Source organism: Pinus tabuliformis, chromosome 3_1, assembly GCF_031772625.1.
Source record: "Pinus tabuliformis cultivar Carrire ecotype Pingquan chromosome 3_1, CPIR1, whole genome shotgun sequence".
NCBI lineage: Eukaryota > Viridiplantae > Streptophyta > Pinopsida > Pinales > Pinaceae > Pinus > Pinus tabuliformis.
This window is the reverse complement of record NC_142301.1, coordinates 915,439,954-915,452,731: the sequence shown is the minus strand read 5'-3', so window position 1 is coordinate 915,452,731 and position 12,778 is coordinate 915,439,954. Positions and strand designations below refer to the sequence as shown.

At 36.2% G+C, this 12,778-nt stretch overlaps 2 pseudogenes; both read left to right on the top strand.

Moving 5' to 3' along the window:
• The first annotated feature begins 10,332 nt into the window (after nucleotides 1-10,332).
• Nucleotides 10,333-10,758, top strand: LOC149190667 (pathogenesis-related protein PR-1 pseudogene; annotated as a pseudogene).
• A 994-nt stretch (nucleotides 10,759-11,752) lies between these two features.
• On the top strand, nucleotides 11,753-12,397 carry LOC149190666 (pathogenesis-related protein PR-1 pseudogene; annotated as a pseudogene).
• The last annotated feature ends 381 nt before the right edge of the window (nucleotides 12,398-12,778 follow it).

The following is a 12,778-nucleotide window of genomic DNA, read 5'->3' as shown; positions in this document are numbered from 1 at the left end:
CGGGACCCATTTTCAAACTTCCGCTCGCGCCAAAAGACCCATTTTCATTTCCGAACATTCGCTCCCGTTCGACATGCTCTGATCTGCCTTTGCAACCCGTCTGGAGGAAACACCGTCTGCGCTCACAGTTGCACCCACCTCACAGGCAATCCTGGGCATGAGGTAAATGATTCGAGAGACTGAAATATTTTTATTGTCTACAAATGATTCGATGACTGATATTTCCAGTGAACGTTGTTTTAAGACCCCAGAAGAATACAAACAAAGTATGTCCCACAAAATGGATCTCAAACTCTGAAAAATGTCATTGGTCGATGGATTATGAATAAACTACATTCACAGAATAAGACTCAGCATATAAAATGTTGAATCTGCCTTACCATTTTAAAAATATTGAACTTATTTGAGATATTGGAGGCACTCCTGAATTGATTAGTAGTATTGCAGAGAAAGGGGCAGAGTTAGTTTGTTTCCATTGTTAGGTGCATCTTCCCACACCATTGATACAAAAGGAGTGTCCTGTTTTAGAGTGGTGGAGTCAGAGTTGCTCAGAAACTATCATAAATCACAGACTAATCACAAAGCAATCTAATCTCTATCAGAAGAGAAGCCTTGGCTCTAATCAATTTACATCAACTAAAAAGTGAAACAGGAAATGAAAGAAAGAGCATGAATGAAGGAATTTTCTTAAGATGTTAGAAGACAGGCGTAGACAGAGGAACATGTGATGATGAAATGTAAAAGGAACCCATATGTCAGAAACAAAATATCAATAAATACATATACCAAGAAGAAGTAAGAATCTGGTAAATCATTTACATAAATGACAGAGAAAGTAAGAATCTGGTAAATCATTTGCATAAATAGCATTGCTTGGCCAACGAAAGAAAATCTTCATTTAAGAAATGAAGAAACTCAAGAATGTGGAAGAAAAACAAGATGTTGATTTACATAACACAGTTGTCCAAGTCACGTTCTGCAACTTGCCCATCCCTTTAATAACTATAAATATAAACAACAATATTTTTGGATATGTTGAAGAATTTTGGAATTCTAAGCCTCTTACACATGGCTATGGATACTTAACCAGAAGACCAAACTTGGGTATTCTGTAAGGTACAAGTACTAGGGGGAATGGATCTGTAAATCCCTTCCACATGAAATAGATAATATATTGCTCAAAGATCCGAATTAGAAAGCTCTTACACTTAGATAAGCCTCCTCCACCGATTGAGCAAACTGAGGTATGTGGTAAAGTTCCCTTGAAAAATACCCATTATCACTAATTTTGTGATCATTCAAATAGCGCTAATTGAATGATGGACTTGCTACAGCATGGAATTTACAACAACAATGAAACTACTTGCCACAGCATGGAAATTTCAAGGGATATGGAATTCTGAAACATCTTACAGTGAAATATAAAGAAATAATGGAGCTTGAAACCTTTTTTACACAAGGATTTAATTCTGAAGTAAAATACCAAAGCATGGTCTTGGGAAAAGTACCAACAATCATCAGTTTTGTCAGCTTCTGCTAGTTTGCATACTAGACTTGCTATAGCTTGGGAACGTTGAAGGGGAATGGAACTCAAAACCCACACGAAAGATTGTGAGACCAAGGGATGAATTCGATGTTCTGTGTCTTATAAAGCCTTTTCTATGTTATGACATGCTAGTAAAATTTTCATTTCTCCAGTTCACACATCACTCATACAAGTCATTGAAATTTGTTAAGATTGTTGAGGTGATTGCACGTGCTTCCTCATATTTATCAGTGAATGGTGTTATTTCAGAGTATTGCATGGTATATTAGTTGTTGGTTGAATACTGGTTGGCATATCAGCTCATAAATTAGAAATGCAATATTATTTAGTTCTGGGTTATTTGCATTGGTGAAAGGTGCTTCTTGTCATTGTATGGTGTATATCAGAATTGTATCTTTGGCTGAAGTCTAATATTAAGGTTGTCCTGCTATTTGAAAAATGTTTGGGCATGAATACAACATTATGTTTTCTAATCTGAAATAAAAAAGAAGAAACAACCACCTACAGCCATAAGACATTAAATTGTTTGACGAAAACTCTCACCGAGGACTTCAATAAAAACTCAGAGATTTAAGGGAAAAATTAAGGTGTTTCCAAAGGGAATCTTACATAGGAAAGGCCATAATTAGCTTAGAAATGAGAACATAAGAATCTATTTAGAAACAAATATGGGAAGGCGTGAGAAACATTACCTTCTGTCACATTATATCAGTTAATTGTTGTTCTGCATGTTGGTTTCATTTTCTTGTAGTTTCCATCAATGAGGTTTTTAACAAATACAAACAAAAAAGCACAAACACGATGTTGGTAGGATGGTCATCAGATAGCTGTCGATACAAACTTGTATTTAGAAGCTGTAGTTTCCATCAGATGAGGTCGATACAAACTTGTATTTAGAAGCACCTACAAGTATTCTACAAGATGCACACTCTGCAGGGCTGGAAATATTTGCTGCTAATTTTGCCAAATTATAGCTATGACCCAGTAAGGGAATATCTTCAGTTTGTGGACAACAAGAATTTCACATTTAATGGAATCCTAACTGATTCCTCTGTAACAACATCAGAGGCTATAGGTATGAATTTCTTTCTACTTAACCTCCACCAATTTTTGAAATTCCTTATCCATGCCCACTTGGCCAAAGAGGTATTAGTTTATTTCTTTAAACTTGCAGACAATGCAAACATCAATCATCATAATAGTTATATCAGTGCAATATTTAGCAGCCTGTGTCCAAGCCTTTTTTTTATGGTGCCAATCCATTTCTGCCATCAAAACAACGATTTAAACACTCCCACGGATTTCCCCAAAATTTTCTCACAAGATTTTGTCCAGAAATTCATGGTGTGGACAAAATTTTGGGGTCATGAGACAACACCCAAAAGTTTTGAATTGCAAATTCTGGGAACATCTAGGGTGGACAACAGCAAAGTCAAACAATTTATGTTTTGTACTGCAGATTCTGCGAACATCCAAGATGGACAACAACCAAGCTAAACAATTTATGTTTTGGATTGCAGATTCTGCTAGCACACATGATTTGACTTCATAGATTGGAAACATTTAGCACACATGATTTGACTTCCTGGATATTGCCTCTTGTTGATGGTGATCTGGATAAGCATAGGAGTGTTCTCTCTATTTGGAACCCTCCACCCAATGCAATCCCTCTTTCAAGATGTGAGCAATAGCTCTGGAAAACACTAACAGTGAACTGCAATTGGAATCGTTGGATATAGCAATGTTTTTGAAAATGTAACAGGAAAAACCATTTTCTAGGGTTTCTTTAGTCAATCTTACTAATACCTGATATTTTGAAGTCCTTAGAATCCTTGATAGCATGACAAGGTTTGTCTTAAATGATTCATTTCTTCTTGTCATGCTACATCCTCATTTTCATGAGCATGCATGCATTATTAACTCTTTATGCCCAAAGTCTTATCATTGATATTTTATTTTCTGTTATTTTTCAAGGATGTGCATTCAAACTTGAGGTAGCATAAAAATAATCAATTTCAATCAGGATATTTTTTCATAGTATTCTAACATGAATCTATTTTGTTGTTGTCACTATGCAGTGCTTCTAAGCTCACGGAATGGTGGAAAAGTGGACACTGTGCATTGAAGTATCATGCTACCCAAATCTGGGTCGAGCATCTTTAAAATTTGTCCTTCACAATGGGGCAAAAAATCATGTGATTTATAGAATATGGGAAGTGCAGGTAAAGACAAACAATAACGAAGCATACTACATTACACTTGTTGCGGGGTTAAAAGAGGCAAAACACAATGGGGTGAATAACATAACAGTGCTAACAAACTCAGATTTAATCTATAATCGCATGGAAGGCATCTACAATGTTCGCGCAGACAATTTGAAGCCCCTCTACAGAGAGGAAAAAATCTGGAGTGCTCGATTTAATTCTTTTACGATAAAGCACCTTGCGGAGATCCATAAAATGTCTACTGATCTAATGGTTGGAGCAATCTCAAATGTAGATGCAGGTGCCAGAGATGATTCAGGATCATTGTTCATTCCACTGGCAAACATTGATCAGCATCAGTATAGGTCTCGACTATGTGTATAGACCATGGTTGTCATTTTTCTTGGGATTCTCATACCGTGGTTCTTTCAGTAAAGAACTCGTAAATATATATTTTTTTCGTTTTGTAATATCATTCACCTTAGATGTCCAATCATGTTATAACTGAATTCATGTGTCCAATTATGTACATTATATTTGAGGTGAAATAATTATTCTTAACCTACTAGTGGTTCAGCGAAGATTATTGTAGCTCCGTTTGAATTTAATTTTAATTTCAAGTTTCAAATGCTACCTCTTTAATACAGTGTTGATTTCCACCTGGATGGATGCCATGGGAATAAATGAAAGTAACAAAATAGGGTTATTTACATCTGGTTTGTTGGTTTTCACAACATTTAAGAAGTATAAGTCATTTCTGATGCAAACCCTAGCTATATCCATATCTATATGATGACAAGCCGAAAATAGTTGATGCGTGATCTAATGTGAGATGAAGAATTTCATACCATGAAACCCTCCTAGAAACATTGATGCATAATAATGACAAACTCTAACCTAGTATGAAGTGAATTTTCTTAGGTACATGGTTTGCCCTAGAATGATGCAATGTACGCATATATCAATGAAGCCCTACATGCCCATGATGCCTTTGAAGATGCCATAATCTTAATAAATAAAGAACACAAGTGAAGAAATGCTCATCTTTCAAAATTGCCTAAAAGATTAAAAATATGGAGTCCCTAAACTTTGTCAAAATCATAATGATAAATTCTGCTTCAAAAAGCTTAATCCCCCATTTTCTTGACATTTGTTTTTCTTGACAAGTCCCTTGTTCGTCACAACCCACACTAATCTTCCAACTAGGACACCTTTCTCACAAGCACAAGAAATGCTCTAGAGTCTGGTGTCCCATGTTTCCAGCACCGGAACCAAAAACTAAGGCTTTGGAATTTGCAAGAATGACACCAACAATAACAACCAGAAAGTTAAAGCGTAATGCCCCATAATATTGGCCATCTCGTTACCACAGGTCTAACTCAGCTAATGGCCATAGCTCATCATCTAATCAAGAACACTCACTATTGACTTTACACCAGAATCAACGGTGATGTGCGACCATAAAAAGTATGCCATAAACCATAACATGGAAGTACATCATCACCATCCATATTCATCAAAGTGTAACGAAGAAAGATGTAACAAAATACCATGCTTATTAACATATACACAGCAACTACAAGAATCCTGATGGAACAGAGTAGGTTATCAAACATTTAGAACAATGCTCCATTCAATATCCACACAATATGGCAAGAACCCTTCAATAGCATGCCAAAACTAAACAATGTTACCACTTGTAACAACCCAAAACTAGCAACAACCCTAAACTGTTCAGAGCTCAAGTACTTGTACACCACTACCTGCTCAATGGCAATTTAGGTAACCTTTACAGCATTCTGTTACCCTGATGTACATGCATCTTTCACATCCAAACTAGTAAGTAAAGCAGAGTCGTTTCCAAAGAAACATTACAATGAGTTCGAAGCTCTCTTAAAACTTCCAAGTTTAAAATGAATATCACTTTACATTTGACCAAGTCAAATAATATATCTAAAATGGGGATTAATAACTCACCAACCAAGTCAAATAATATATCTAAAAGGAGGATTACTCGCTGTACCATATAATTCATCTTTAGATCCTGTGTAATGCATAAAGAGGTGGAATACTATGTTATGGAGCCCATGTACTATTATCACAAGCATCACTTTCACTTATATCAAGGTGTCAAGGTTATTTCTATATTATATGTTAATTAGAGTCTAGCAGTGAGCAGCTTGATTAATTCATATATCCTGAAGCCTTATGAATAATTGTATAGCTATGTTTTTATAGAGATGTAAAATTGGTTGTGTGAATGGCCTAGAGATGGCCTGTGCTCATGGTTTTTTGGAGCCAAGGCTAGTTTACATATGACATCACTATGTTTTCACAATCATAACAGATTATATCAGTTCATTTACTAAATGAACTAAATTATGGTGCATCCAGAAACCAGATTAGTGTGATATTAGAAATTTTATTCATTAGATTTTAAATCCAGAATGTTTCAGTGTAATGCCTTCTGGACCTATTTTCACAATCATAACAGATTAAATCAGTTCATTTACTAAATGAATTAAATTATGGTGCACCCAGAGACCAGATTAGTATGATATTAGAGCTTTTGTTCATTAGATTTAAATCCAGTGTAATGCCTTCTGGACCCTCTTTGGTATATGGGTTGTTATCTATGTAATGTCCATAATAATTGCAACTTTTACAATAATACTGTCTTTCCTCCTCCTCACTGATTGAAGAACAAGGATCCATTAAGCTGCCAATATCCTCCATAGACAAGATAACCGCTTAGCTGTATAGCTAGTTACACATATCAAACTAGTAAGTAAAGCAGAGTTGTTTTCAAAGAAACGTTACAATGAGTTCGAAGCTCTCTTAAAACTTCCAAGTTTAAAATGAATATCACTTTACATTTGACCAAGTCAAATAATATATCTAAAATGGGGATTAATAACTCACCGACCAAGTCAAATAATATATCTAAAAGGAGGATTACTCGTTGTACCATATAATTCATCTTTGGATCCTGTGTAATGCATAAAGAGGTGGAATGCTATGTTATGGAGCCCATGTACTATTATCACAAGCATCACTTTCATTTATATCAAGGTGTCAAGGTTATTTCTATATTATATGTTAACTAGAGTGTAACAGTGAGAAGCTTGATTAATTCATATATCCTGAAGCCTTATGAATAATTGTATAGAAACTGATTGAAGAACAAGGATCCATTAAGCTGCCAATATCCTCCATAGACAAGATAATCGCTTAGCTGTATGGCTAGTTACACAGATCAAACTTTACAAAAAAAACTTGTTGAAAAACCATGGTGCTTTACAGGCCTTATCTTCCCAAGCATATACTAAAAGAATACAATTTTGTATAAATATAGTGAAATATGCTACAAATTACAATGACATTTGAAAAACTCCATCACTAACTCTGCTTTCCAAAGCAATGGGTGTCTCACTTGGAGGAGGCTCACAACACAAATAGCCATGGAACTGCTATTATAGCTCTGTTCCGAAGAATAGATAACTCTTGATACATAATATAGCCGAAAAGGTATAACAATAACCAGATCGTTCTGCAGGAAAGTGATCTAAGGTTAGACTAAACATCTGAAAACAAATCTAATATATTCTTAGTGTGAACAGGACTTTATTAGTTATGACTTCCACCTGTTGCACCTTGTCACCATCCTATACGAACCAGCTGACTCCCTGATTAGAGAATCTGTGAGATGGCTTTCCAAACAAACTTGGAAAGGCTGATTTTATTCACTTTCATGGACATCAAAAGACAACTATAACTGCAAGGAGATGATGATTCTGCCATAAAAAATTAATAATCAGCTCAAGATTGTGGTCGATTGCCACGCAAACTGCTAGGTGATGCCTGGCGATTAAGTTCCTGGAAACATGAAGCACAAAACAATTTAGAGAACTGATATTGTAGCATGTACTCTTTGCTTGAGTTTAAGTGTTGTTTGAGAATTCTAGGGGGCAGCTGCAAACTTTCAAAATTTTGAGTGCATTCTTTAACTCAAAAATTCAAGAATAGAAAAAGCCCAAAGCAGAAAAATATCAAGGTCAAATGTCACAATTTGGAATGAGCTTGATTAGCATACCTCTGAAAAACGCAGGTGTCCAGGTTGTGTATAGGTTGACTTCACAATGGTTTCCCACAGTAAGCCAGTCTCACAATCTTTCGTGTGGGTTTTGAGTTCCATTCCCCTTCAACGTTCCCAAGCTATAGCAAGTCTAGTATGCAAACTAGCAGAAGCTGACAAAACTGATGATTGTTGGTACTTTGCCCAAGACCATGCTTTGGTCTTTTACTTCAGAATTAAATCCTTGTGTAAAAAAGGTTTCAAGCTCCATTATTTCTTTATATTTCACTGTAAGATGTTTCAGAATTCCATATCCCTTGAAATTTCCATGCTGTGGCAAGTAGTTTCATTGCCGTTGTAAATTCCATGCTGTAGCAAGTCCATCATTCAATTAGCGCTATTTGAATGATCACAAAATTAGTGATAATGGGTATTTTTCAAGGGAACTTTACCACATACCTCAGTTTGCTCAATCGGTGGAGGAGGCTTATCTAAGTGTAAGAGCTTTCTAATTCGGATCTTTGAGCAATATATTATCTATTTCATGTGGAAGGGATTTACAGATCCATTCCCCCTAGTACTTGTACCTTACAAAATACCCAAGTTTGGTCTTCTGGTTAAGTATCCATAGCCATGTGTAAGAGGCTTAGAATTCCAAAATTCTTCAACATATCCAAAAATATTGTTGTTTATATTTATAGTTATTAAAGGGATGGGCAAGTTGCAGAACGTGACTTGGACAGTTGTGTTATGTAAATCAGCATCTTGTTTTTCTTCCACATTCTTGAGTTTCTTCATTTCTTAAATGGAGATTTTCTTTCGTTGGCAAAGCAATGCTATTTATGCAAATGATTTACCAAATTCTTACTTTCTCTGTCATTTATGTAAATGATTTCCACATTCTTGAGTTTCTTCATTTCTTAAATGGAGATTTTCTTTCGTTGGCAAAGCAATGCTATTTATGCAAATGATTTACCAAATTCTTACTTTCTCTGTCATTTATGTAAATGATTTACCAGATTCTTACTTCTTCTTGGTATATGTATTTATTGATATTTTGTTTCTGACATATGGGTTCCTTTTACATTTCATCATCACATGTTCCTCTGTCTACGCCTGTCTTCTAACATCTTAAGAAAATTCCTTCATTCATGCTCTTTCTTTCATTTCCTATTTCACTTTTTAGTTGATGTAAATTGATTAGAGCGAGGGCTTCTCTTCTGATAGAGATTAGATTGCTTTGTGATCAGTCTGTGATTTATGATAGTTTCTGAGCAACTCTGACTCCACCACTCTAAAACAGGACACTCCTTTTGTATCAATGGTGTGGGAAGATGCACCTAACAATGGAAACAAACTAACTCTGCCCCTTTCTCTGCAATACTACTAATCAATTCAGCGGTGCCTCCAATATCTCAAATAAGTTCAATATTTTTAAAATGGTAAGGCATATTCAACATTTTATATGCTGAGTCTTATTCTGTGAATGTAGTTTATTCATAATCCATCGACCAATGACATTTTTCAGAGTTTGAGATCCATTTTGTGGGACATACTTTGTTTGTATTCTTCTGGGGTCTTAAAACAACGTTCACTGGAAATATCAGTCATCGAATCATTTGTAGACAATAAAAATATTTCAGTCTCTCGAATCATTTACCTCACGCCCGGGATTGCCTGCGAGGTGGGTGCAATTGTGAGCGCGGGCGGTGTTTCCTCCAGACGGGTTGCAGAGGTAGAGCAGAGCATGTCGAACGGGAGCGAATGTTCGGAAATGAAAATGGGTCTTTTGGCGCGAGGGGAGGTTTGAAAATGGGTCCCGATGTGCGCTGGAGGCTGGTGGGTCCCGCGTTCCCGGAAACGGAAAGCTGGTTGCCGGATTAACGATGCATGGAGGATGGATGCGCCCATGACCCCCCTCGACATCCATGGTAGAGCCGGCCTCCATACGGGCATTTAATGCCCTATGGCAGGCTGGTTAGCTCTTGCCATCTGGAGAACTATCTATGTTGAAATAGAGTAAATAGAGTAAGACACAAGCAAACATGTGAAAGCAAGCGTTATGTGGAGAGCTATCTATCTTGACATAGAGTAAATAGAGTAAGACACAAACAAACATGTGAAAGTAAGCGTTATGTTGTCGCTCCTGATAATCATTAAACGTTATCTTACCTTACGGTCAAAAGAATAGAAATTGCAGCTTCGTCCTCCTTCCAAAAAGCTAATGCTGGTGGCTATATATACACAGTGGTTGGAGAGATGGAAAGACCATCTTCCAGATATAATCCAGGATAGCTTTGATTACTTATATGCGAAGAAGCAGAAGCAAGTTAGTATTATTATTCAGATCATCTAAAAGAAGAAGAAGTAGAAACTAGCATTATTGCAACGCCGGCGAATACTCATGGGGATAACAACCACGTTGTTGAAGAGACACTGCAACATGTGTTCCATTTTCGTTCTCATTATGATGATGGGAAGGGAATGTCGCAGTGACTGCTACAGACATGAATGCTACTGCCGTGTTTATTGATGGCTTTTTGGTCCCACACAATCAAGCAAGAAATGCAGTGGGAGTTGGTACTCCTCAATGGGATCGCAAACTTGCAAATTATGCACGCAATTATGCAAGACAGAGAAGGGGCGACTGCCTCCTACAACATTCCGACAGCTCTTTCGGGGAGAACATATTCTGGGGAAGCGGCCATGGTTGGACCCCTTCGCAGGCAGTGGCTGCGTGGATAGATGAGAAGAAGTGGTTTGACTATGCCAAGAATATTTGCACTGGACCTGATTGCACTCACTACACTCAGGTTGTATGGAGGACCACAGCCAAAGTTGGATGCGCCAAGATTATATGCAACTCAGGTGATACTTTCATAACGTGCAATTATTATCCACCAGGGAACTACGTAGAAGCCAGGCAATACTGAAATGAAATGAAATTAAAGGAATCCTGTAAATATATAAGATATGAAAACCAAACCTTCAACGCTACTATCGCGATTTCTCTCAATATTCATTCATTCTCTGTTCATGTACGTACAAGTACTGTGAAACATTTCATATTATCTCAATATAAATATTATTCTTTGATAAGTAAATTTCACAGTATTTGCACGTATTTATTTCTTATTCTTTAAAAGTCCTGGCTTTTTACACCGTTGCCATTAATACAATTTCTGATATTTCAATTCATACGGGCTTAAAATTGGAATTGGGAATTTATTCTAATACAATTTTTCTGATATTTCAATTCATATCGGCTTAAAATTGGAATTGGGTATTTATTCTAATGCAATTTTTCTGATATTTCAATTCATATGGGCTTAAAATTGGAATTGAATATTTATTCAGATTTTTATTATAATTAATATAATTTATTTATTTTATTTAAAAGTTTATTTGATATGTCATTTTGAAAATGTAAAATAAATATATGTTTTTTAGTTTAATTTTTTTGAAAATTTATTTGATATCTTATTTCCAAAATATAAAATACATATGAATACTTTTTTTTTTTAATTATTTAATTCATGACCATACCTTAAGATAGTTAGGTTACTTCACTTAGAGATTATAGTTATAATTTCTATAAAATTATTGTTTTAGCAGTTAGGTTACTTCACTTAGAGATTATAGTTATAATTTCTATAAAATTATTGTTTTAGCGTTATTGTTTTAGAGGTATCTTGAAATTGAAATACATAGAGTAAGACACAGCTCTGATAATCGTCAAGCGTTACCTTATGATCAAAGGAATAGAAATTGCAGCTTCGTCCTCCTTCTGGTTAGAGTAAAAGCTAATGCTGATGAATAACATGTGTGGCTGTGGCTATATATACCGATACAGCTTGAGCTAGTTATACAGAGTGGTTGGAGAGATAGAAAGACCATCTTCCAGATATAGCTTGCTAGTTATACACATATTTGCGAAGAAGCAGAAGGAAATTAGTATACACATATTTGCGAAGAAGCAGAAGGAAGTTAGTATTTTTATTCGGATACTAGTACTAAATTCAGCAACGCGGGCGATTCACAATACTCATGGGGATAACCACGTTGTTGAAGAGCCACTGCAACATTTCCATTTCCATTTTCGTTCTCATTATGATGACGGCAATGTCATCGGTGAATGCTGCAGACATGAACGCTACTGCCGCGTTTATCGATGGCTTTTTGGTTCCACACAATCAAGCAAGAAATGCGGTGGGAGTTGGTCCTCTTCAATGGGATCGCGAACTTGCAAATTATGCGCGCAATTATGCAAGACAGAGAAGGGGCGACTGCCTCCTACAACATTCGGACAGCCCCTTCGGAGAGAACATATTCTGGGGAAGCGGCCATGGTTGGACCCCTTCGCAGGCAGTGGCTGCGTGGATAGATGAGAAGAAATGGTTTGACTATGCCAAGAATATTTGCACCGGACCTGATTGCACTCACTACACTCAGGTTGTATGGAGAACCACCGCCAATGTTGGTTGCGCCAAGGTTATATGCAATTCAGGCGATACTTTCATAACCTGCAATTATGATCCACCAGGGAACTACATCGCAAGCAGGCCTTACTGAAATTTACACGCGAGCGTATATTTAAATACGAACATTCTTCCTCATATTACATTCATTCTTTCAATATGAATATTTTTTGCACTTGTAATAAGTACAACGATTTCTTACATGGCTTTCTTTTTTGTAAAACACAGTTACAATCAATATAGTTTCTGTGAGATACGGTGGCAATTAATATAATTTATGTGAAGATGATACCTCGATGCTAATAGAGTGGGTTTAAACAACCCAGTGTCCAATATTTATGTTATATTCTCTAAAGTATATGGATTTCGGTTACCAACATACCTCTCAATCAATAGTAGGCTCATAATTAATATTGATTTGAATAATTTGTCGCTGATGTCAACAAACTCTGAATTATATATAATTAATTTGTAT